Raw genomic sequence first — 21893 nt, forward strand, 5'->3', positions numbered from 1 at the left:
TTCTTGGTTATCCATCCCAATCCAACTTGCCTGCAGGCAAAAGCAGCATTGGAAAAAACTGGGACACAACATCAGCGGTGCACGCATAAAACAAGCCCTTTCAGCCCAATTCAAAATTTTTGGGCTCCTGGGAGTTGTTGCCTCATGTCGCTCCAAGAGCAGTGAACAGTGACCAACAAGGCCATAGTCAGGGGCCTGTGAAATTTGAACTGGGGTGAAGGGTCAGGCTGTTTTTATGTGGCCTACTGCTATTATCCCCCACATTACATTGCACAGGTTTAAGTCTCATCAGAATAGGGACACCTACTGATATGCCTATCAATTAGTCCAATAAAAGGCGACGAGTTAAGAACGTAACTGAAGGTTTTTATTGGCTAAATAACAGAGCCCACCCTCGTGGGTGATCCGATCCAACAGGGAGGAATACTAGCCAGTCAGCTACCTTTATACCTGGGCAGGTAATGGGCGGAGTCGGAGGTGGTCAGCCCAGGTATAACAGTGCGACAAGAGGCGACCTCGTGTAGTGATGTGACAGTGAGAACAGTGAGAACAATATACAGTGATAACTATAACAGTGGTTTACCACATTCACCCCTTGTTTAGATTAGAGTCCGGCGGGGTGAAGTGTATTACCAGCTCTGGTATGTCAGTCTGTCCGGAGGCTTCGTTAGCCTCTCCGATCGTCGCAGCGGCGGTGTTACATTATCCGGTGTTAAAGCTGGTGTCTGCGTAGTCGGCAAAGGCTCGTGCGGTTCCGGCATGCCGTCTACCTCGGCTGGACTCGGGGGGTTGGGAGGGGGGGGTGAGGGTGCGAGGTCTCGTAAGGAGACAGTGTCCTCCCGTCCGTCTGGGTAAGCCACATAGGCGTACTGGGGGTTGGCGTGCAGGAGGTTCACCTTCTTGACCAGGGGGTCCGTTTTATGGGCCCTCACGTGCTTTCGCAGCAAGACGGGTCCCGGAGAGGTCAGCCAGGTTGGTAGGGTGGTTCCCGTAGTCGACTTCCTGGGGAAGACAAACATTCGAGCATGGGGGGGTGGTGTTAATGGCAGTGCAAAGTAGTGACCGGATGGAGTGCAGCGCAATCGGGAGGACCTCTTGCCAGCGGGAGGTTGGGAGGCCCTTAGACTTTAAGGCTAAGAGGGGTGGCCCTTTCCATACCGTCGCGTTCTCTCTTTCCACCTGGCCGTTCCCTCGGGGGTTGTAGCTGGTGGTCCTGCTTGCTGCAATACCCCTCTCCAATAGGAACTGACGGAGTTCCTCGCTCATGAAGGAGGCGCCCCGGTCACTATGTATATAGTTCGGGAACCCGAACAAGGCGAAGAGTTTGTTCAGGCATTTAATGACCGTGTTACTGGTCATGTCTGGGCAGGGGAAGGCAAAGGGGAAACGGGAGTACTCATCAACGATGTTGAGGAAGTACACATTACGGTCGGATGACGGTAGGGGCCCCTTGAAGTCGATGCTCAGACGCTCGAAGGGGCGGGTGGCCTTGATCAGGCTTGCTCTGTCCGGCTTATAGAAGTGCGGTTTTGCACTCAGCACAGATCTGGCAGTTCCTGGTCATGGTCCTGACCTCCTCGATGGAGTATGGCAGGTTGCGGGCCTTAATGAAATGGTAGAGTCTGGTGACTCCGGGGTGGCATAGGTCATTGTGGAGGGTCTGAAGTCTATCACTTTGCGCGCTGGCGCATGTAATGCGTGAAAGAGCATCAGGGGGGTCCGTTCAGTTTACCGGGCCGGTACAAGATCTCATAATCATAGGTGGAAAGCTCGATTCTCCACCTCAAGATTTTGTCGTTCTTGATCTTGCCCCTCAGCTTGTTATTAAACATGAAGGCAACCGAGCGTTGGTCGGTGAGGAGGGTAAATCGTTTGCCTGCCAAGTAGTGCCTCCAGCGCCGTACTGCCTCCACAATTGCCTGGGCTTCCTTCTCGACCGACGAGTGTCGGGTCTCGGGGCCCTGTAGGGTCCTTGAGAAGAAGGCTACCGGCCTACCCTCCTGGTTAAGGGTAGCGGCTAGGGCGAAAGGCGGATGCATCGCTCTCCACTTGGAAGGGGATTGACTCATCCACTGCGTGCATTGTGGCCTTGGCTATGTCTCCCTTAATGAGGGAGAAGGCCGCGCACGCCTCTTCCGTGAGGGGGAAGGATGTGGTTTTCAGGAGGGGTCTGGCTTTGTCCGCATAATTGGGTACCCATTGGGCATAGTAGGCGAAAAGCCCCAGGGTTCTCCTAAGTGCTTTTGGACAGTGGGGGAGGGGTAGCTCCATGAGGGGGCGCATTCTTTCGGGGTCGGGGCCGATGACTCCGTTCTCTACTACACAGCCAAGGATGGCAAGGCGCGCTGTGTTAAACACGCATTTCTCCTTATTGTAGGTGAGGTTCAGCCGTTGGGCCGTACGGAGGAATTTCTCCAGATTCACGTCATGGTCCTGCCGGTTGCGGCCGCAGATGGTGACGTTATCGAGATAGGGGAAAGTGGCCTGTAGTCCGTTCTGGTCAACCATCCGGTCCATCTCCCGTTGGAAAACCGAGACCCCGTTGGTGACACCAAAGGGGACCCTAAGGAATTGGTAGAGGCGGCCATTCGCCTCGAAGGCGGTGTACTGGCTGTCCTCCGGGCTGATGGGGAGTTGGTGGTAGGCCGACTTGAGGTCGATGGTCGAGAATACGCGGTATTGTGCAATCTCATTGACCATGTCCGATATGCGGGGGAGGGGGTATGCGTCCAGCTGGGTGTATCTGTTTATGGTCTGGCTGTAGTCGATAACCAGGCGATTTTTGTCGCCGGTCTTGACTACCACCACCTGGGCACGCCAGGGGCTGCTGCTCCCCTCAATAATGCCCTCTTTCAGGAGTCGCTGCACCTCAGAGCTAATGAAGGCTCTGTCCCCAGCGCTGTACCGCCTGCTCTTAGTAGCGACAGGTTTGCAGTCGGGGGTGAGGTTAGCGAACAGGGAAGGTGGCGGTACCTTGAGGGTGGATAGGCTGCAGGTGTTACGCGGTGGGCGGTTTAACTTTCGCTGGTTGTCGACTGTGAGTGGGGGGAGGGGTCCACCGTATGCTAGGGTTACACTTTGGAGGTGGGATTGGAAGTCCAGCCCTAGTATGACGGCAGCGCACAGCTGGGGGAGTACGAGGAGTTTAAAATTTTTATACTCTGTCCCTTTAACCGACAATGTCACGACACAGTAGCCGCTGATGTCTGTGGCGTGCGACCTCGATGCCATCGAGATGCGGCTGCGCGTTGGCAGGACGGGGAGGGAGTAGTGGCTCACCGTGTCTGGGTGGATGAAGCTCTCCGTGCTTCCGCTGTCGAACAGGCAGGTCGTGGCGTGGCCGTTGACTTTGATGTCCATCATTGAGCTGGCCAGGTGGTGCGGGCGGGCTTGATCCAGGGTCACGGAAGCTAGGGTGTAGATGAGCGCGTCGTTGTCATGACAAGATGGCGGCGAAGATGGCGGCCCCTGTAGTTCACATGAGGCTCTGTTTAAATCGTTTGCCCCGCACAAAGATGGCCGCCCCTGCTGTTCCCATGAGGCTCTGCAGGCTTCGGCTGCCCCGCACAAAGATGGCCGCCCCTGGTTTTCCCATGAGGCTCTGCAGGCTTCGGCTGCCCCGCACAAAGATGGCCGCCCCTGGTTTTCCCATGAGGCTCTGCAGGCTTCGGCTGCCCCGCACAAAGATGGCCGCCCCCAGGGTTCGCATGAGGCACTGCTGGCTTCTGAGGATTTGCTTCTGCAGGCCTTGGAGAAGTGGCCTTTCTTGAGGCAGGTTTTGCAGGTCGAGTTTTTGGCTGGGCAGCGCGACCTCGGATGCTTCTCCTGGCCGCAAAAGAAGCAGCCAGCGGCCCGATCGGGGTTGCCTGATGTCGGGGCCGGTACCGGGGCTAGCGGGCCCGGTCGGATCCGTGATGCAGACGCTGAGGTAGGTCCCGGGGGCAGCGCTGTGAAGGGTGGTGGGGTGGGGGTCGGGCCCGAGTCCCAGGGTCGCGAATAGTACCTGGCAAACGCTTCCTGGTCTTGCTGGGTGGCCTCTAGGGTGAGGGCGAGGGCTTCGGCCTTGTCCAGGTCTATGTCCTTAGCTTCAAGCAGTCTTTGCCGTGTGTAGTCGGAACGTAGGCCTCTCACCAAGGCGTCGCGGACATTGTCTTCCATGTTCGCAGTAGCCGTCACCGCTTTAAAGTCACAGTTCCTGCCGAGTTGTCTCAGCGCTCATGAAAATTCAGCTATCGATTCTCCTGGCTGTTGCTGGCGAGATCTTAAGAGATGCCTAGTGTACATGTAGTTTACCGGGCTCCGGTACTGCTGTTTCAGTAGGTTGATGGCGTCGTCGTACGTAGTCATGTCCTGGATGAGTGTATATACTCTCGGGCTCGCTTGGGCTTTCAGGACTCTTAGTTTGGATCTCTGAGGGACGACGGCTTCCTCCAGGTACGATTCGAAGCAGTCCAGCCAGTGTTTGAAGTCGTTGGCTGAGTTTGGTGCCTGTGGGTTTAGATCCAGGTATGGTGGTTTCAAGGCTTGCAGCCAAGCCGGCTGGTGTGGCCCGTTGTCTGGAGGCTGCTGTTGCTGTGCTGCTGGGTGAGCTCCTTGCTGTTGCTGTTCATTATCAGACATCTTTAAAATTTAGTCAATAAAATTGATATGCCTATCAATTAGTCCAATAAAAGGCGACGAGTTAAGAACGTAACTGAAGGTTTTTATTGGCTAAATAACAGAGCCCACCCTCGTGGGTGATCCGATCCAACAGGGAGGAATACTAGCCAGTCAGCTACCTTTATACCTGGGCAGGTAATGGGCGGAGTCGGAGGTGGTCAGCCCAGGTATAACAGTGCGACAAGAGGCGACCTCGTGTAGTGATGTGACAGTGAGAACAGTGAGAACAATATACAGTGATAACTATAACAGTGGTTTACCACACCTACATCCGGTGATTTCTGTTAGCACCCCTTTCAAACTCAATGCGGTAACTTGGGGACAGAGAGAGAGGCTGGTAAAAATTGACATGGCTTCAAACTTCCCACTCTCCCACAAGCTTACCATATGAGCCATTACAACTCATTCCGTTTGTGCATGGCTTAATAAGCTATGTGACTTTTGAGCTTGGCAGGAGAGATTACTGGTCTTTAGGTAATACTTCCTACTTCCACCTCCGTAAAATTGCTATGAGTGCCCTTAGAGCTCCAAAATAGCGTCTGTGGCACATGTGCACACTTGTGGGAAAAATCGCGCCAGACGCCATATTTGCCAGGTGTTGGCACACGCACAGTGCATGTCTGCTGGAAGTATGCAGAGCAGACAGATCACAATGTCAATCAGTGTGCAACGCTGATTTGACTCCAGTGGTGCCATTTTAGAGCTCAACGTTCCGGTCAACGCCCTCTCTTCAACAGCAGGAAGGACCTTGTACCAGCAGTATTTAAACGGACCATCAACTACTTACAGGTTAGTTGCTGGTTGATTTCTTCTGGCTGTTGCTACAATTCTACAAGTGTTTGGTCTCTCTATAGTTGTTTCAAGTTGCAAAAGTCTACAGGAAGGATGTGGCAGACTTGTTGCTGAATTGAAGGCTTCTGCACAAACCAGTTGCTCCCAGACATGGGTGGACTAGTAAGAATTCCCCTTGGAATACAGCATGACTGGGAGAATGAACAGAGGCTACGCAGAGCAGGACAAGCTGCTGGAAGAGGGAAGAGGAGAAGGGATCTCAGCAGGAGGCCGTATCCACCCAGGGTGTTCAGGGAGCAATTCCCCTCCCTGAACCTCAGTGAGGAACCATGGCCTAGAAATTTGGTAGTGTCCATTTTTGGGCGCCTTATGGCAGAGTGCTAACAGCCCACGCTCAAATGGGGAGGTCCGAGGAGCCCCGGATTTTGGGCGTCGGACCTCATTATCAGGCACAGGTTCGTGCGTCAATTTTCAGGTAAGTGATTGAGTTGAATCGTGGGGGTCTGGAGAAGATACCGCTGGACCTCATGTTCGATCAGAGGGCTGTCGGAGGTCAGAGAAGAAGATTGCGGGGGTCTGGAGGAGGAACGGCTGGGCCTCGGAGTCCGATCGGAGGGCTGTTGGGTGGGTCGGCCCGGAGCCAGGGCTGGAGGGAGATCAGGGGTGCCTGGAGGTCGGAGTTGGGAGTGAGGTCTGAGATCTTAAGACCGGGAGCAGCAGTGATTATGGTAAGTACTTACCTTTTGATGCGCTATTAATTACTCAAAAGACTGAGGTTAAGCGAGTAACTAACAGGCTTTTATTAACAAGAGAATGAAGGTGTGCCTCGAGTGGTCGACCAGTCCAGAATACAGAGGGACTGTGGAGCAGTCACCTTTATACCTGGACTCGTGGGAGGAGTCAGCCGAGGCATGTACAGACATGTACACAGTGGAATACAAACACCCACACAGGCAGGTATAACAGTGGTTTACCACATTCACCCCTTGTTTAAAAATGAGTCCGGCGGGGTGAAGTGTATTAAAAGTTTGTGTATTGGAGTCTCTCCGGAGGTCTTGTCTGCCGCTGTGATCGATGTGGCGACGGCAGGGGTAGTGAAGCTTCCGGCGTCGAGTCCCAAGTAGGCTGGGGCACTGGTGTGTAGTCCTCGTGGGTGTCGAGCGGGTCGCGGGGCCCAGGTGTGCCGTCTGCTGGGGTTGGATATTGGATCGTGGGGGGGGGGTGGTAGTGGGTAGTGGGTTACTGGGGCCCCCGAGGGTGCGAGGTCTCGTATGGAGACTGTGTCCTCCCGCCCGTCCGGGTACGCAATGTAAGCATACTGGGGGTTGGCGTGGAGGAGGTCGACCCTCTCGACCAGGGGGTCCGTTTTATGGGTCCTCACGTGTCTTCTCAGTAGGACCGGCCCTGGGGACGTCAGCCATGGCGGTAGCGATGTCCCCGATGTGGACTTCCTTGGGAAGACAAACATTTTCTCATTAGGGGTGGCGTTAGTGGCAGTGCAGAGCAGTGACCGAATAGAGTGGAGGCATCGGGGAGCACATCCTGCCAGCGGGAGGTCGGAAGGCCCCTAGACTTTAAGGCTAGCAAGGCGGCCTTCCAAACTGTCGCATTCTCTCTTTTCACCTGTCCGTTCCCCCGGGGGTTGTAACTGGTGGTCCTGCTTGTGGCAATACCCCTAGCGAGCAGGTACTGGCGGAGTTCGTCGCTCATAAACGATGAGCCCCGGTCGCTATGGATATAGCTGGGGAAACCGAACAGGGTGAAGAGGTCGTTCAGACATTTAATGACCGTGGCACTGGTCATGTCCGGGCAGGGGATGGCGAACGGGAAACGGGAGTACTCATCAATAATGTTGAGGAAGTACACATTGCGGTCGGAGGAGGGGAGAGGCCCTTTAAAATCAACGCTCAGGCGCTCGAAGGGGCGAGTGGCTTTTATCAGGTGAGCCCTGTCTGGTCTATAAAAGTGCGGTTTGCACTCAGCGCAGACTTGGCAGTTCCTGGTCATGGTCCTGACCTCCTCAATGGAGTAAGGCAGGTTGCGGAAGTGGAAGTGGAAGAACCTGGTGACCCCCGGGTGGCAGAGGTCATTGTGGAGGGCCTGCAGTCTATCGATCTGTGCGCTGGCGCAGGTGCCACGCGATAGAGCATCCGGGGGTTCATTGAGCTTCCCGGGCCGGTACAAGATCTCGTAATTGTAGGTGGAAAGTTTGATTCTCCACCTCAAGATCTTGTCGTTTTTGATTTTGCCCCTCTGCTTGTTGTTAAACATAAAAGCAACTGAACGTTGGTCAGTGAGCAGGGTAAATCGTTTTCCGGCCAGGTAGTGCCTCCAATGACGCACAGCCTCCACAATAGCCTGGGCCTCCTTCTCAACAGTGGAGTGTCTGGTCTCCGGGCCCTGGAGGGTTCGTGAAAAGAAGGCCACGGGTCTCCCCGCCTGATTAAGGGTAGCGGCCAGGGCAAAGTCGGACGCGTCGCTTTCCACCTGGAAGGGGATGGATTCGTCCACTGCGTGCATGGTGGCTTTGGCAATGTCTTCCTTGATACGGTGGAAGGCTAAGCGGGCCTCTGCCATCAAGGGAAAAGAGGTGGACTTGATCAGCGGACAGGCCTTGTCCGCATAGTAGGGGACCCACTGGGCATAATAGGAGAAAAACCCTAGGCACCTCTTCAGGGCCTTGAGGCAGTGGGGCAGTGGGAGTTCCATAAGGGGACGCATCCGGTCGGGGTCGGGACCGATGACTCCGTGTTCCACTACACAGCCAAGGATGGCGAGGCGGGTTGTGCGGAATATGCACTTCTCCTTGTTATACGTCAGGTTCAGGAGTTGGGCGGTGCAGAGGAATTTTTCGAGGTTTGCGTCATGGTCCTGCAAGTCATGGCCGCAGATGGTCACATTGTCCAGATATGGGAAAGTGGCCTGCAACGCATTTTGATCGACCATCCGGTCCATCTCCCTTTGGAAGACGGAGACCCCGTTGGTGACGCCAAAGGGAACCCTAAGGAAGTGATAGAGGCGGCCGTTTGCCTCAAAGGCAGTATACTGGCGGTCCTCAGGGCGGATAGGCAGCTGGTGGTATGCTGATTTCAGGTCAATGGTCGAGAAGACGCGGTACTGCACGATCTGGTTGACCATATCAGCTATGCGGGGGAGTGGGTAAGCGTCCAGCAGGATGTAGCGATTTATTGTCTGGCTGTAGTCGATGACCAGGCGCTGCTTCTCGCCGGTCTTAACGACCACAACCTGGGCTCACCAGGGGCTGGTGCTGCCCTCAATAATCCCCTCCTTCAGGAGCCGCTCCACTTCGGTTTTAATGAAAACCCTGTCCCCGGCACTGTATTGCCTGCTCTTTGTGGCGATGGGCTTACAGTCGGGGGTGAGGTTAGCAAACAGTGGGGGGGGGGTGACTCTGAGTGTGGAGAGGTTGCACCTGGTGCGCGGCGGGCAATTTGGAAGCTGCTGGCTGCGGACTGTGAGTGGGGGGAGGGGTCCACCGTACGCCATCGTAACACTTTTAAGGTGGCACTGAAAATCTAACCCCAGTAGAACGGCAGCGCAGAGGTGGGGCAGGACCAGAAGTTTAAAATTATCGTACACAGTCCCGTCTACTAAGAGTGTCACCACGCAGTAGCCGCCAATGTCCGCCGACTGGGACTCAGAGGCCATAGAAATCCGCTGGTGCGCAGGCAGGACTGGGAGAGAGCAACGCCGCACTGTGTCGGGGTGGATGAAACTCTCCGTGCTCCCAGAGTCAAAAAGGCAGGTTGTTTCGTGACCATTTACCTTACTGTCCATTGTGGACCGGGCCAGTTGGTGCGGTCTCGCTTGGTCCAGCGTAACGGAGGCCAGCGTAGGGGTCAGTGTGTCGCTGTGGGTATCAGATGAGGCGGTGTTGGGGGCCTGCTGCGTCCCGGCTGGCGTCCAAGATGGCGGCGTCCATGATCCCCATGTGGCTGGAGGCGTCCAAAATGGCTGCTGTTCCGGTGGTTCGCACATGGCTGGGGAGGCCCAAGATGGCGGCCCACACGCGGCGCTGCTGGGGTTCGGGGTGGCTTTGGCCCTGCAGACGCTGGCGTAGTGTCCCTTCTTCCCGCAGCCCGAGCAGATCGCATTTTTCGCTGGGCAGCGCGCTCTGGGGTGTTTGGCCTGGCCACAGAAGTAGCATTTCTGGCCTTGGGACACTGCTGCGGTAGTGGGGCCGTTGCTGGGATGTGGCTGGGGCGGCACGGCGCTATGAGACGGTCCTACCGTGTCCCAGGCTGTCGTTCCCCGCGGCGTCCACGGTGTAGAGGAGTAGGCATCCATGCCCCGGTAGGTTGCGTCCAATGATAGTGCGAGTTCAGAGGCCATAGAGTCATAGAGTTTTACAGCACAGAAAGAGGCCCTTCGGCCCATCGTGTCTGCGCTGCCCAGTCGCTGTCGGGTGTAATTGGACCTGTGGCCCGCTACAAAAGCGTCCCGGATAAGTTCCTCTGTACACGGCGGCCTTTACATCCTTACAACCACAGGCCCGGCCAAGCACAGACAGTGCCTAAAGGTATTCCTCGGTCGATTCCCCAGGTTGTTGTTTACGACTCCCCAGGAGGTGCCTGGCGTACACCTCGTTCACTGGGCGTGTGTACTGGTCCTTGAGGAGCTTGAGAGCAGCCGTGTACGAGGTCGCATCCTGGATGACCGAGTATGCTCGGTGGTTCACTTTGGAGGTCAGGACATCCAGTTTGTCCTCATCCGATTTGACCGTTGCAGCGGAGGCGATCAGGAATCTTTCAAAGCACCTAAGCCAGTGAGCAAACTTGGTGGATGCGTCCGCCTCCCGATGGTCTAAGTCCAGGCATGCTGGTGTGAGGATCTTCTCCATCCCACACAGGCAGGTATAACAGTGGTTTACCACACCTTTTTTTAATGCCGTGCTGTTTAGCGTTACTTTTCCTGGAGGCAATTAGCACTGGTGCTGGCAAGAGGGAGCAGAAACAAGCGTTAGGCCCCTTATTTGCATATGTTATTGGCCTAACGCCTGCTTCAGACATGGGTAAACAACGCCTCTTGTTTGGCCTTTACCAAGAAGTGTCCGCGCACAATGAGGACGCCATTTTGGACACAAAACGGCACCCGTAGCACCAAAAAACTGGGCGCTACGGAGCTGAATTTCCAGCCCAGGGTGTGAGACGCCTGCGCTTCATCACACGTCTCGCAGTTTGCCATCCGCTGTTGCGTAAGGGAGGCCACTGATGCTCTCTATTCAAAGAGAGCTAACTACATTTAATTCTCAATTGCCATTCCAATAGTGGTCGGCACCATCTTTTCCATGGGGATGAGGACATGCAGGCACACCTGTCCCCCTACGGGTAGCCCCTGCTGCCTCCGGTTGTCTGCCACCTTGTCCTGCAAGAGAGACGGAAGTGTCAGTGAGTGTCATGCAATCTGTGCAGGTATTGTGGATGTCATGGTTGAATAGCTGGCAGTGTGTGCAAGCTGTGAGATGTGGGTGTGAGACTTGCAGCAATGCTAAGTATGTGAGGGTGCGGTGGAGCATATGAATGTTAATGATTGATAGAGATTGTTGGGGGGTGTGGTGAATTGAGACGTGTCTGAGGCTAGTGGTGCGTTTGGTGCGATATGGCATTTGTAGATACATTCACTGACCTTTACCACTTGTGTGAGGTCATTGAACTTCTTGTGGCACTGCATCCAGATGCTCGGGGCTAGACTCCTGGCATTGACCTCCATGGCTCTCTGCTCCCAATACCTTTTCAGCATGTGTCTGGAGGGTCTCCTGACCCCCTGTGGATACAGAACATCTCTCCTACTTTCCCCCTCCTCCAGCAAGACCTCTAGTGCAGCATTGGAAAAATTTGGAGCCCACTCTCTCCCATGTTGTGCCATTCTTCACTGTTTCCCAGGTCACATTCACTTCCTGCATGACTCCCAGCACCTGCTCCAGCCACAATGCACCACCCCTTTAGGAGGTGCAGGCTAGCTTTAAGCAGTGCGGGCTAGCTTTAACTGGTGCTTGCAAGTTAAAATATTGGCCCCCCTGCTGATGCATCCAGCCAATAAACAGCGCGGTTAGCACTGACTGCATGCAGAGATCATTCAAATGAGCTTTTGATAAGGTCCCACGTGGCAGACTGGTCACAAAAGTAAAAACCCATGGGATCCAAGGCAAAGCGGCAAGTTGGATCCAAAAATGGCTCAGCAGCAGGAAACAAAAGGTAATGGCCGAAGGGTGTTTTTGTGACTGGAAGGCTGTTTCCAGTGGGGTTCCGCAGGGCTCATTACTGGGTCCTTTGCTTTTTGTGGTATATATCAATGATTTGGACATGAATGTAGGAAGTATGATTAAGAAGTTTGCAGATGATACAAAAATTGGCCGTGTGGTTGATGAAGAAGAAAGCTGCAGACTGCAGGAAGATATCAATGGACTGGTCTGGTGGGCAGAACAGTGGCAAATGGAATTCAATCTGGAGAAGTGTGAGGTAATGCATTTGGGGAGGGCTAACAAGGCAAGGGAATACACTATGAATGGTAGGACACTGAGAATTGCAGAAGATCAGAGGGACCTTGGAGTGCATGTCCACAGATCCCTGAAGATAGCAGGACAGGTAGATAAGGTGGTTAAGAAGGCATATGGGACACTTACCTTTATTAGCTGAGGCATAGAATATAAGAGCAGGGAGGTTATGCTTGAACTGTATAAACTGTTAGGCCGCAGCTCGAATACTGCATGCAATTCTGGTCACCACATTACAGGAAGGATGTGATTGCACTAGAGCGGGTGCAGAGGAGATTTATGAGGATGTTGCCTGGGCTGGGGAATTTTAGCTATGAGGAAAGATTGGATAGGCTGGGGTTGTTTTCTTTGGAATAGAGGAGGCTGAGGGGGGACCTAATTGAGGTGTATAAAGCTATGAATGGCCTAAATAGAGTGGATAGGAAGGACTTATTTCCCTTAGCAGAAGGGTCAATAACCAGGGGGCATAGATTTAAAGTAATTGGTCAGAGGTTGAGAGGGGATTTGAGGAGAAATTGTTTCACCCAGAGGGTGGTGGGGTCTGGAACTCACTGTCTGAAAGGGTGGTAGAGACAGAGACCCTCATCACATTTTAAAACTACTTGGATATGCACTTTGTGGTAAACCACTTTTATCGTTACACTATAGTTATCACTGTTGTATTGTTATCTCCGTTATCACTGTTGTATCACGATACGAGGTCGCCTCTTGTCGCGCTGTTATACCTGGGCTGACCACCTCCGACTCCGCCCATGGCTCCACCTACCTGCCCAGGTATAAAGGTAGTCGACTGGCTGGTATTCCTCCTTGTTGGACTCGATCACCCACGAGGGTGGGCTCTGTTATTTAGTCAATAAAAACCTTTAGTTACGTTCCTAACTCGTCGCTTTTTATTGGACGAATTGATAGGTATATCAATTTTATTTTAAAGATGTCTACTACTGGCCAGCCAGAAGCCCTCCCAGAAGCACAGCCACACCAGCCGGCTTGGCTGCAAGCCCTCAAACCACCGTACCTGGATCTAAACCCACAGGCAGCAAACGCAGCCCTCAACTTCAAACACTGGCTGGACTGCTTCGAATCCTACCTGGAAGAATCCGGCGCCCCGCAGAGATCCAAACTAAGACTTCTGAACGCCCAAGCGAGCCCGAGAGTATACGCACTCATACAGGACACGACTACGTACGAGGCCGCTATCAACCTACTGAAACAGCAGTACCGCAGCCCGGTAAATTACATGTACACCAGGCACCTCCTAAGATCCCGCCCGCAACAGCCAGGAGAGTCTGTAGCTGAATTTTTACGGGCGCTAAGAGCACTCGGCAGGAACTGTGACTTTAAAGCGGTGACGGCTGTTGAAAATACGGAAGATAATATCCGCGATGCCTTTGTGAAAGGCCTACGGTCCGACTACTCACGGCAAAGACTGCTTGAAGCTAAAGACCTCGACCTGGACAAAGCTGAAGCCCTCGCTCTCTCCCTGGAGGTGGCCCATCAGGACCAGGAGGCGTTTTCCAGGTACTGCTCGCGACCCTGGGACTCGGGCCCGACCCCTACCGCAATACCCTTCGCAGCGCCGCCCCCGGGACCTACCTCAGCGTCGGCGTCCCGGACCCGACCGGGCCCGCCACCCCCGGTACCGGCTCCGACATCGGGCACCCGCGATCGGGCCGCCGGCTGCTTCTTTTGCGGCCAGGAGAAGCACCCGAGGTCGCGCTGCCCAGCCAGGAACTCTACCTGCACAACCTGCAGGAAGAAAGGCCATTTCTTTAAGGCCTGCAGGAGCGGATCTTCAGAGGCCAGCAGTGCCTCATGCGAACTGTGGGGGCGGCCATCTTCTTTCACGGCAACTGAGGCCAGTATCCCCACACGTGAGTCATGGGGGCGGCCATCTTTGATCAAGGCAACCGACCCCAATAGTGCCTCATGTGAGTTATGGGGGCAGCCATCTTCTCCGCCATTTTGTCCTACCTCGTGGGAGACGCCATTTTACCCACCACGCCCGACTGCCACCGGGCCCCCGGACCCGACGACCGCCTCGCCCGCAGACGACAACGACTCGCTTACCTACACGCTAGCTTCCGTCACTCTGGATCAAGCCCGCCCACACCACCTGTCCAAGTCGATGATGGACATCAAAGTAAACGGCCACGCCACGACCTGCCTGTTCGACAGCGGAAGCACGGAGAGCTTCATCCACCCAGACACGGTGAGCCACTACTCCCTCCCTGTCCTGCCAACGCGCAACCGAATCTCGATGGCATCGAGGTCCCACGCCACGGATATTAGCGGCTACTGTGCTGTGACCTTGTCGGTTAAGGGTACAGAGTATAAAAACTTTAAACTCCTCGTCCTCCCCCAGCTCTGCGCTGCCGTCCTACTAGGGCTGGACTTCCAATCCCACCTCCAAAGTGTAACCCTAGCATACGGTGGACCCCTCCCCCCACTCACAGTCGACAACCAGCGAAGGTTAAACCGCCCACCGCGTAACACCTGCAGCCTATCCACCCTCAAGGTGCCGCCACCTTCCCTGTTCGCTAACCTCACCCCCGACTGCAAACCCGTCGCTACCAAGAGCAGGCGGTACAGCGCTGGGGACAGAGCTTTCATTAGCTCTGAGGTGCAGCGTCTCCTGAAGGAGGGCATCATCGAGGGGAGCAACAGCCCCTGGCGTGCCCAGGTCGTGGTCGTTAAGACCGGCGATAAAAATCGCCTGGTCATCGACTACAGCCAGACCATAAACAGATACACCCAGCTGGACGCATACCCCCTTCCCCGCATATCTGACATGGTCAATCAGATTGCACAATACTGCGTATTCTCGACCATCGACCTTAAGTCGGCCTACCACCAACTCCCTATCCACCCCGAGGACCGCCAGTACACCGCCTTCGAGGCGAATGGGCGCCTATACCACTTCCTTAGGGTCCCCTTCGGTGTCACCAACGGGGTCTCGGTCTTCCAAAGGGAGATGGACCGGATGGTTGACCAGAACGGACTGCAGGCCACATTCCCCTACCTAGATAACGTCACCATCTGCGGCCGCGACCGGCAGGACCACGACGTGAATCTGGAGAAATTCCTCCGTACAGCCCAACGGCTGAACCTCACCTACAATAAGGAGAAATGTGTGTTTAACACCTCGCGCCTTGCCATCCTTGGCTGTGTAGTAGAGAACGGACTCATCGGCCCCGACCCCGAAAGAATGCGCCCCCTCATGGAGCTACCCCTCCCCCACTGCCCTAAGGCACTTAAGAGAACCCTGGGGCTCTTCGCCTACTATGCCCAATGGGTGCCCAATTATGCGGACAAAGCCAGACCCCTCATGAAGTCCACATCCTTCCCCCTTACGGAGGAAGCGTGCGCAGCCTTCTCCCTCATTAAGGGAGACATTGCCAAGGCCACTATGCACGCAGTGGATGAGTCCATCCCCTTCCAAGTCGAGAGCGATGCATCCGACTTCGCCCTAGCCGCCACCCTTAACCAGGAGGGGAGACCGGTGGCCTTCTTCTCAAGGACCCTACAGGGCCCTGAGATCCGACACTCGTCGGTCGAGAAGGAGGCCCAGGCGATTGTGGAGGCGGTACGACGCTGGAGGCACTACCTGGCAGGCAAACGATTTACCCTCCTTACCGACCAACGTTCGGTCGCTTTTATGTTTAATAACAAGCTGAGGGGCAAAATCAAGAATGACAAGATCTTGAGGTGGAGAATCGAGCTCTCCACCTACGATTATGATATCTTGTACCGGCCAGGTAAGCTGAACGAACCCCCCGATGCTCTGTCACGAATTACATGCGCCAGCGCGCAAAGTGATAGACTTCAGACCCTCCACAACGACCTCTGCCACCCCGGGGTCACCAGACTTTACCACTTCATTAAGGCCCGCAACCTGCCCTACTCCATCGAGGAGGTCAGGACCATAACCAGGAACTGCCAGACCTGCGCCGAGTGCAAACCGCACTTCTTTAGGCCGGACAGAGCAAGCCTGATCAAGGCCACCCGCCCCTTCGAGCGCCTGAGCATCGACTTTAAGGGGCCCCTCCCGTCCTCTGACCGTAATGTGTACTTCCTCAACATTGTTGATGAGTACTCCCGTTTCCCCTTTGCCTTCCCCTGCCCAGACATGACCAGTACCACGGTCATTAAATGCCTGAACGACCTCTTCGCCTTGTTCGGGTTCCCAAACTATATACATAGTGACCGGGGCTCCTCTTTCATGAGCGAGGAACTCCGTCAGTTCCTACTAGCGAGAGGTATTGCAGCAAGTAGGACCACCAGCTACAACCCCCAAGGGAACGGCCAGGTGGAAAGAGAGAACGCGACGGTATGGAAGGCCGTCCTCTTAGCCTTAAAGTCTAAGGGCCTCCCAACCTCCCGCTGGCAGGAAGTCCTCCCGACAGCGCTGCACTCCATCCGGTCACTACTTTGCACTGCCGTTAACGCCACCCCCCATGAACGAATGTTTGTTTTCCCCAGGAAGTCGACTACGGGAACCACTCTACCAACCTGGCTGACCTCTCCGGGGCCCGTCTTGCTGCGAAAGCACGTGAGGGCCCATAAAACAGACCCCCTGGTCGAAAGGGTGAACCTCCTGCACGCCAACCCCCAGTACGCCTACGTGGCTTACCCAGACGGGCGGGAGGACACTGTCTCCTTACGAGACCTCGCACCCTCGGGCACTCCGGAGACACCACCTTTACCCCCCCCCACCACCCCCCCAATTCCAGCCCAGGTAGACGGCATGCCGGAACCCCACGAGCCTTCGCCGACCACGCAGACACCAGCACTAACACCGGATAATGCAGCACCGCCGCTGCGACGATCGGAGAGGCTTACGAGGCCTCCGGACAGACTGACATACCAGAACTGGTAGTACACTTCACCCCGCCGGACTCAAATCTAAACAAGGGGTGAATGTGGTAAACCACTTTTATCGTTACACTATAGTTATCACTGTTGTATTGTTATCACCGTTATCACTGTTGTATCACGATACGAGGTCGCCTCTTGTCGCGCTGTTATACCTGGGCTGACCACCTCCGACTCCGCCCATGGCTCCACCTACCTGCCCAGGTATAAAGGTAGTCGACTGGCTGGTATTCCTCCTTGTTGGACTCGATCACCCACGAGGGTGGGCTCTGTTATTTAGTCAATAAAAACCTTTAGTTACGTTCCTAACTCGTCGCTTTTTATTGGACGAATTGATAGGTATATCACACTTGAAGTGCCGTAACCTACAAGGCTACGGACCAAGTGCTGGAAAGTGGGATTTGGTTGGGTAGCTCTTTGTTGGCTGGCACGGACAAGATGGGCTGAATGGCCTCCTTCTGTGCTGTAAATTTCTATGATTCTATGAGCAGGCAGCATGAAGTTCGCATGCTGCCTGCATTGCAATCAATGGCTGCGGGTTAATTGTGCATTGCGATCCCCGCACCCGTTTTCAGGAGCTATCCAATTTTAGCCCCCATGGTCTTCATAACTGTTCATTTGAAACTACCATATGAAATGTTTCCATTATTTGTCATCCTATCTGGAACAAAAGAAAAGCTTCACTATTTTTGAGAGGTACTTACCAGTCATAGAGCGGGGGAATGGGACTGACTGGATTGCTCTACAGCAAGCCGGCACAGACTTGATGGGTTGAATGGCCTCCTTCTGTGCCGTTATGACTCTATGACTCAAGTGTGTGTCAAGGAGGATGTGTTCATGTCTCACTGTCCACAGATACAAAAAAAACATATCATTGCCAGAACAAGTGCATCATCATTTATCTTATGTAAATTATTATGCTAAGCAGGATCCTGATACTGACAAGTTGTATTGATGCTGTCCGAAGGAGAAACTAGCCTTAGTTTCATAACGAAACTTCAGCATATGGACGGCGACTTCAGATAAGCAGAAGTTTTGATCGGAAGCAGCTGTCTTTCACTTTTACACGCCTACTGGCTGAATGTCATGAGATCTAAAGGGATTAGGTGTACACACAACCAGAGCAATGGTGAGCTTGCAAACACACTGACATTTTTTGATGAATCCTTAAAAAATGAGAACATAATCCCTGTGACGTTATATCTCTGCTGTTGTTCTGCTCAAATGCCTCTGGAAATGCAACTCTTTACTACCAGCTAGAATCCACATAATAAAGGCCCAGGGACAATTCCCTTGTGCAGTATTTCCCCCTCCCCTGAGGAGGCATCTGGCTGGCTGAGATCAGTGAATCTCTGACACAGATAGTCAATCCTCTGGCCTTTACTGCCGTGTAGCATTATGAATTGGTCTGCCAATGCACCTACGCCAGAACTTTAATGAGTAATTAAAATAAAGCAGCAAAACTGAACTCCTGCGCCCGCTTCAGCAGCTGGAAAAAACTCTTAATAGTAATTGCCATTCGGGGTATTTCTTCACACTGGAGACCTCACTGTGACTAAAAGCAAGTAAATGTCATGTATCTATAGTTCATCCATGTAAAATGGGATGATGGATTTGTAATGTAATGTGCCACAGTGTGCTAGAGCTTGGATTGACACTGGTTGGTCCTCTACACACTAGGCTAGAAATTCGTTATAGCCAAGAAATGGGCAGTGTTTAGACTAAACACACAAAATTCGTGCTGACTCCTTATTTACATGATTGCAGTCATAATTCTAGTCTAAAAACTCAAGCTGTTTGGCGTTACATAGAAAAGCTGGACCAATATCGGGGGCAGTCTAATTGCAAGTCATGATTGCCACAGGCTTTTTCCACTACTTAAAGGGGAGGTTCTTTGATGCTGCAGCACCTCATTCTCAGGATTGTTGGGTGTTCAGCTGCCCCCAACAGCAAACCAAACACTAGTTGAAGACATCTGTAGGAGCCATGGCAGACCGGAGATGGAGGGAGAGAGCCCGTAGGTTCTCTGATGATTCTCTGGAGGCATTGGTTTTCATGGTGGAGAGAAGGCGGGTGTTCCTGTACCTGCCAACTGGCAGGAGGCCCTCGCCACAAGTCTGCCGCACTATGTGGAGGGAGATAGCAGACCACATCACAGGTATCACTGTGGTCCTCAGGACCCACACCCACTGCAGGAAGAAGCTTAACGACCTCACCCGGGTGGTCAGGGTGAGTGAAGGCTTCAACAAATGCTACATCCATCTGTATCACAAGCTTCACACACTGCTCAATGCACCACACCCCCAGCACTCACCCACTAACAATCTCTTCCTATCAACACTCACACCCACATCTCACACCTTGCACACAATGACAGCTACTCAACTATGGCAGGCACATCACCCAAACACATTGCACTACACTCACGAACATACTTCCCTTGCTCTTGCAGGCTAAGGTCGCTCACAATCGACGGGAGCAGGACCGGACAGACGGGGACCAAGCCAGCATTGAAGAGCTGAGCCAGCTGGAGACACGAGTGCTGGAGATCATTGGGCGCCAGGTCGTGGGCACTGTGGCCAGCGGCGATGTTGACTCCCTCGGGGACAACAATGGTATGTTCATTCCTAATCCTTCTTCTCACATCCCACGTCCACCTCAGTCCACAATCTTTTCTCACTTTCAAGTTACTCATGGCTGTATGCATGCATTTCTGCCTTCCCGTCCCCACCTCCCCTCACCGTAACTTGACTCTTGTGCCTTTTTGCTTTCAGATAATCAGCAAGCACTGGAGCAGCCTGTTCCTGAGGGCACTGCAGAGAGCGAGGGGAGCAGCCTGTCCCTGAGGGCACTGCAGAGAGTGAGGGGAGAAGAGAAGGAGGAAGGAGACACTGCATCACTGCATCTGGCACTCACAGACACCAGCTCAGATACTGGCACTATGCGTTCTTTAGAGGCTAGTGTAGTCACGGGATCTGCACAGGATGAGGCACCGGGGACGAGTGGGCTGCAGCAAGGTCAGGGGGAAAGGGTAGCTCGGGGGCCAGCTTCCCGGAGGGCGAGTTTGCGCGTGAGTTCTGTTGCACAGAACTCAGATGAGGACCTCGATGGGGAGGCCTTCAGACAAGGGTGATGGGCATGCACACAGAAATGATAGGTGCAATGGCAAGGCTGCCAGAGAGCCTCTTGGCAATGTCAAGGACCTTGGAGGAGTCCGCCGCCAACATTGCACAGGGCTCTGTGCAGACCATGGGGCCCAGGATTTCCAGTCTGGAAATGACGGTACACTCCCAGAGAGACTGTGGCGACCCAGACGTGATGGCGTGTATGATGAGCGATGTCACAGCTTCCATTGCAGCACAGGCAGAAGTGATGCAACGTCTTAGTGTTGCATCGGAAGCTCAGACTGCTGTCATGCAGTCTCTGCTTGGTGGCATCCAAGCTCTGGCTGCTCTCATGCAATCTCAGCGTGATGCCTCCCAATCTCAGATTGCTCTCATGCAGTCTTGGCTTGAAGACTCCCAAGCTCAGACTGCTCTCATGCAATCTCAGCTTGAAGCCACCCAAGCTCTGACTGCTGCCATCATGACTGGGTCTACCACCGTCAACCGGGGCTTTCACGGTGTCGCAGCTGCCCAGCAATCTGTACTCCAACAGATTGCTAGGAGTGCTGAGGTGCCGCACCGGGGAGTGGCAGTGGGTCAGTGGAGCAGTCTGACGCAGGATGAAGGTATCGTGGCTGCTGCCAGGATAGTGGGCATTGACATTCAGGATTCGTAGTGTAGGGGGTTTCTCTTGCTTGCTCTGGTCTCCTGCCAGGCTTCTTGCAATAATTACCCGTGAGTGGTTCGACCCACTCGCCCCTACGGTTCTCGACCTTGGACTTAGGTGCAGGGAGCTGTAGTGCAGAAAAACTCAATAGACCAGGTTGAATAGCATGAAATGGATGCCTTTATTGAACAGTTTGCAGCATTATAAAATACATGTCACATGCACAGATTAAAGCAACTACAAGCATGCACACATCTATAAACTTAACTCTATGGAAATGGGGAACACACGGCACATCGTAAAAGGGGTAACACATTACAACTACCCTTAACCCCCTCCCCTAGACCTAACTAAGTTTCGATTTGAGGAACTCAGGATCATGCTCACCACTTTAAGAATTGCGAAAAGGGGTTTGCAGCCTTTCGACACAGCTTTCCGTCGTCACGTGGGTTTGGAAAGTTCTGGCGCAACTTGTTTTCCTCTTGGTTCTCCTGCAATGTAGGCAGCCGGTACAGCCTTGGTGAGCGCTCGCCACGGATGAATCCGTTACCGACGTGATTTTGAGAACTGGATGCACATGGGTGAATCCGTTACCGATGTGATGTTGAGACACTGGAGTGCCGGGCCCTGAGTGTCTTCTTCTCCGGCCTGGGTCATCGATCTCCCGATGGTCTTCCTCGGGGCGGGACGCTGGTCCCAAAAAGCTTTCTTTATACAGTCATAATTGTCCTTCTGATTTGAAGCAGAGCTGGAGCACAGGGTGTCTTCTTCTTCGGCCTGGGTCGTCGATGATCTCCCGACAAAAGTACCCGGGCCACCCTCGTCGTCTTCTCGTCGTGGCCGGGCCTTGCCTGCCCGAGCACCGAACACGGTTCGAACCGAAGTGCTGCTTGGTTCCGATGGAGTCTGTCCCGAAGCGTACCGATGGAGAACTCGAAGAAGTACCGTAGAAGTTCCGAAGCTACTCCCGAGCGTTGAGCGTACTGATGGACCTTTTTCAATCCACAGTTATACCTTTTTGGAACATTCTTATCTCCCGCCAAATCATAGTCCTGTCTTTGTAATAATTTTGGCGGGCAGAACTCTCTGCAGGGGTGTTTTGTCTTCATAACGGGAGTCGGTGATAGCTTAACTGGCCTTCCTGGGCCGATAATGTCTTTGCTTTGTCACCGTAACTCGGCTTGTATATTGATCGGTCTGGAGATTGCCCTTGATGGCTGTTAAACGGCTTCTCTTTGTACAGTAAATGGGTTTAAGTGTTCGTTCAATTGTCCGCCCATTTCTT

The 21893-nt window shown here is 53.8% G+C and overlaps 1 long non-coding RNA gene across 1 annotated transcript in view; it reads right to left on the minus strand.

The window, feature by feature from the left end:
• Positions 1-321: 321 nt before the first annotated feature.
• The window catches only part of LOC147121465 (uncharacterized), a 33370-nt gene continuing 11798 nt past the window's right edge, over positions 322-21893 (minus strand). The window contains exons 3-4 of the long non-coding RNA XR_015077550.1: positions 17542-17682; positions 322-1002 (exon numbers count right to left, since the gene is read on the minus strand). This is a non-coding gene — a long non-coding RNA (uncharacterized LOC147121465). The remainder of the gene's footprint in view (positions 1003-17541; positions 17683-21893) is intronic.

The sequence above is a fragment of the Somniosus microcephalus genome, chromosome 3 (assembly GCF_052327205.1).
Source record: "Somniosus microcephalus isolate GS21.2 chromosome 3, FLI_Smic_1.0, whole genome shotgun sequence".
In the NCBI taxonomy this organism is placed as follows: domain Eukaryota; kingdom Metazoa; phylum Chordata; class Chondrichthyes; order Squaliformes; family Somniosidae; genus Somniosus; species Somniosus microcephalus.